Source organism: Salvelinus namaycush, chromosome 9 (genome assembly GCF_016432855.1).
Source record: "Salvelinus namaycush isolate Seneca chromosome 9, SaNama_1.0, whole genome shotgun sequence".
Taxonomy (NCBI): Eukaryota; Metazoa; Chordata; class Actinopteri; order Salmoniformes; family Salmonidae; genus Salvelinus; species Salvelinus namaycush.
The window spans coordinates 44,608,262-44,613,414 of record NC_052315.1 but is presented as its reverse complement, the minus strand read 5'-3'; positions in this window follow the sequence as shown (position 1 = coordinate 44,613,414).

The following is a 5,153-nucleotide window of genomic DNA, read 5'->3' as shown; positions in this document are numbered from 1 at the left end:
AAACGCTGACACTACACATCCAAGTATATCTGACTAAATTAGGAAAGAGAAGAATTGTACTTTTGAATTTCGTAAAGTCAGTGTGGAAGAGGTGAAAAGATTATTGTTGTTTATCAACAATGACAAGCCACCGTGATCTGACAATCTGGATGGAAATTACTGAGGATAATAGCGGACGGTATTGCCACATCTTCAATTTAAGCCTACTAGATAGCGTTTGCCCTCAGGCCTGGAGGGAAGCTAAAGTCATTCTGCTACCCAAATAGCCAACCAAACAGTCTGTTACCAACCATTAGTAAACTTCTGGAAAACATGGTGCTTGACCAGATACAATGCTATTTCACAGTAAACAAATTGACAACCGACTTTCAGCACGGATATAGGGAAGGACACTCAACAAGCACAGCACTTACACAAATGACTGAGGATTGGCTGAGAGAAATTTATGATACAATGATGGTGGGGGCTGTCTTGTTAGACTTCAGTGCAGCTTTTGACATTATTGATCATAGTCTGATGCTGGAAAAACGTATGTTATGGCTTTACACCCCCTGCTATAATGTGGATAAAGAGTTACTTGTCTAACAGAACACAGAGGGTGTTCTTTAATGGAAGCCTATCAAACATAATCCAGATAGAATCAGGAATTCTCCAGTGTAGCTGTTTAGGCCCCTTGCTTTTTTCAATCTTTACTAACGACATGGCACTGGCTTTGAGTAAGGCCAGTGTGTCTATGTATGCGGATGACTCAACACTATACACGTCACCTACTACAGCAACTGAAATTACTGAAACACTTAACAAAGAGTTGCAGTTAGTTTCACAGTGGGTGGCAAGGAATAAGTTAGCCCTAAATCATTCACTAAACCCTAAATCTCAACTACATCTCGTAATGAATAATGTGTAAATTGAGCAAGCTGAGGTGACTAAACTGCTTGGAGTAACCCTGGACTGTAAACTGTCATGGTTAAAACATATTGATAGCTAAAATGGGGAGAAGTCTGTCCATAATGAAGCGCTGCTCGGCCTTCTTAACAACACTATCAACGGGGCAGGTCCTACAGGCCCTGGTTTTGTCGCACCTGGACTACTGTTCAGTCGTGTGGTCAGGTGCCACAAAGAGGGACTTGGGAAAATTACAATTGGCTCAGAACAGGGCAGCACGGAGTACACAGATTGAGCCACAATCTCTCATGGCTCAAAGTGGAAGAGAGATTGAGTTCCTCATTACTTGTTTTTGTAAGAGGTGTTAACAAGCTGAAGGTACCGAGCCCTCTGTTTAAAAATACTCGAACACCCATGCATACCCCACAAGACATGCCACCAGAGGTCTCTTCAGTCCCCGAGTCCAGAACAGACAATGGGAGGCGCATTGTACTACATAGAGCCATGACTACATGGAAATCTATTCCACATCAGGCAACTGATGCAAGCAGTATAATCAGATTTAAAAAGCAGGTAAAAATACTCCTTATGGAAGAGCAGGGAATGTGAAGTAACACAAACAGGCAAGGACACATGCATACAAACACATGATGACATACACACTATAGACACACGTACACATGGATTTTGCGTTGTAGATATGTGGTAGTGGAGTATGGGCCTGAGGGCACACACTTGTCTGTTGTGAATTCTGTAATGAATGTATTGTAATGTTTTTAAAATTGTATAACTTTCTTAATTTTGCCGGACTCCAGGAAGAGTAGCTGCTGCCTTGGCAGTAGCTAATGGGGATCCATAATAAATACAAATATGTTAGCGTTAGATATATGACACTGCGGCCTTCTGAGTGGCGCAGTGGTCTAAGACACTGCATTGCTGTTCCACTAGAGATTCTGGGTTCGAGTCCAGGCTGCAACCTACAGACCCATGGGGCGGCGAACAATTGTCCGTGTTAGGAGGGTTTGGCCGGCAGGGATGTCGTTGTCCCATTGTGCACTAGCGACTCCTGTGGTAGGCTGGGTGCAGTGCATGCTGACACGGTCAACAGGTACAGTGTTTCCTCTGACACATTGGTGTGGCTGGCTTCTGGGTTAAGTGGGCATTGTGTCAAGAAGCAGTGTGGCTTTGGTTGAGTTTTGGGGGACGCACGGCTCTCGACCTTCGCCTCTCCCGAGTCTGTATGGGAGACGCAGTGATGAGACAAGACGAACTTCCAATTGGGTAAAAAAAAATATATATATATGACATTTCCCTGTTGATAAAGGTCACCATGTCCACCAAAAGGTGTTCTAATGCTTTAGATGTTTGATTAGTATTTTCTGTAAATACTGTTCCTCTCTACAGTCTGCCTGGTTAGAAATTATATTAGGCTGCCTAGCTGGCTCTGGCGTAGTAAATCTAAATGTGCCAGTGAGCCTAAGAAATGACTATGTCGGAAGAATTATTCTTCCGAGTGAAATGTAATAAAGCAGTTTGAAGGATACTAAACCACAGCGGACAACCCCTGGCATCTGGCACTGTGTGTATTCTTCATGTCACATTTTACTGCTATCAATTCATCATAAACTTGTATTTATATGAATGTTGTTATTCTGAGCTGTCTCAGTCACCAAGTGTTTTTTTTTAAACATTTATTTAACTAGGCAAGTCAATTAAGAACAAATTCTTATTTTACAACGACGTCCTACCCCGGCCAAACCCTCCCCTAACCTGGACGACGCTGGGCGAATTGTGCGCCGCACTATGGGACACCCGATCACGGCCGGTTGTGATACAGCCCAGGATCAAACCAGTGTCTGTAGTGACACCTCTAGCACTGAGATGCATTGTCTTAGACCGCTGCGCCACTCGGGAGCCCTCAGGAGTGTTACCCTTGACTTATCAGTCATGTATTGATGTAATGGAACACTAAATCAGAGTTGCTCCTTAGTGGTCAGAAGGGGATGAGATGCTACAATAGATCTACATTTGGATGGCTTCCATCCATCTAAACCGGAATAAGACAAGATAATCTATAAGACAAACTATAAACCCAACCGTTTTGAGTGTGTTTGTTGTGTGTTTCACCTCCTTCCTATAGAACTTTGCAAAAGAAAGACAAATTATACTAGCAATCCCTCTTCCCCTTAATCAGTCGTTAATGCATTCTATTTAATTATTTTGGATTTGGAAGCTCTGAGAGTGACTCCATCCCGTTAATGAGAGAAGAAGTCGTATCTAATGGGAGAGAAGGTGGCCATAGGGCAGACTGTAACAGGAAGGGGAAATGAGGCAGTTGGATGTGTCTGTGTGGCTGTCAGACGCACCTAATTTGCTCCTGTGTGAATCTTGTGGAAAACAGAGCCTCTTTCCCCACTCTTTAATTAAGAGTAAGTGGCCTTGCAGTGCTCTGTATTCACACTCCATGATTATGTAGTCTCTCAGAGTACAAACATCAACTCATGTTGCTCTGGCCAGCTTTATTTAATCATGGGATTTTCACTGGTCTGCTTGACACTTATCTTGTGCTTTCAACTGTTGCACTGAAATCTCCACAAGTGAAGGGCTGCTGCTGGGACTTAGCTGAACAAAAAATGGAAAATGTAATTATTTTTATTTCAGTAAGTTGGACCATATTTGTCCTTAGGGGGTTGAAGAGCCTACAGGCACACAGTCAGATAGCAAAGTTGGGATTAACAAAAGATTGTCTATAGATTTTCCAGGCCAGCCAAGAGGATGACTGTTCCAAGGACTTCTAGATTGTATCTCCAGAATGAGAAGGACTACTTTTAGTTAAAGACAAGGACACCTGACAAGGCCTCTCCCTACGCAAGTCTAGTCCTGTTCAATATATCTTGTAAGAGCACTGCATCAAAATCCCTCTACATGTTTGCGTACATCCGATGCTCAGCCCATGTTGGACAGCACGATGAATGCAATGAATGGAAACTAACAGTGGAACTCCTTCGCAGTCTGGTTCAAGAAATCAACCTTTTAGAAAACGCATGTGTAAAAACAAACAATCAGATTATGCTCTGGCTTGAATTTACTACCCTGTTCTCAGTCTCACATTCAGTTGTGTCTGTCCATACTTCACTAAGCACTAGAGTTCCCATGATAGATTGACTTTGACCGGCCAACTTCCTTTAATACGGCTAATTAATTAGAAAAACAAGAACAGTAGTGGAATAATTTTAGCTCGAAATGGTGGGAATTACCTCTGGGAGAAAATTGTGATGGTCAGGTTATTACAAGGGGGTTTAAATACTGTGTAGCCATGGCAACAGTGTTATAAAACCAGAGTATGCTTGATGGATGTGAGATTGGATGCAGGATTTGACATGTTGAGAGCCTGGACACAGCTAGTTGCTATAGTACTTTTGACCACAAATGCAGTAACAATACTGAGGAAAGGAAAAACACAATACTTAATATGTCAATCGACCAGGTCTAGAGAAACCCTTACTTTTCTATAAAAGCAGTGGGGTTAGTAGAATTTACATTCATTTTCATACATATAATAGTGTTCAGATGATTAAGGATAAAATTGTCATTGTGCAAAACGGTATGGATTTTTCCTAAAGTGCATCACTAATACATCAATGCCTCTGTACACATTAGGGCAGTTGATGGATTTTGTAATGTTAAATGGGAGGATTATTTTCTAAAATAGAATTTAAAAAGTCAAAATAGTCCTTTTCCTTGTTATATTCTGTCTGTAAGCCTCCAACTACCCTCGGGCATTTTAGACAATGGGATTCAAATTTAGGATGAACAATACAGATCCACACAGACAGTAGTTTCATCAAATAAGTCCTCACAGTAGATGGTGTGCTGTTCAAAAGGCTTCCCAACTGAGACACAGTTCACCTTGGGTAAGAGTTTATGAATAGCATAAGTAACGTGAAGTAAGGTTAGCACGCCATCCCACATTAAACTGGTTGAATCAACAGTATTTCAACAACAACAAAATGTATGTGATGACGTTGAATCAATGTGGAAAAAATTATTGGATTTGCAAAAAGTCATCAACTTAAGGGATTTTTGTCTTTTTTTCACCCAACTTTTAACCTAAATCCAATGACATGGTGAAATGTTTTGTTGATTTCACATTAAATTCATGTTAATTGAAAACGGAATTAAATGTAAATCAAAACTAGACGTTGAACTGATGTCTGTGCCCAGTGAGATGTCACAGGCGAATAGCTGCTATCCTAATTTGATGATGT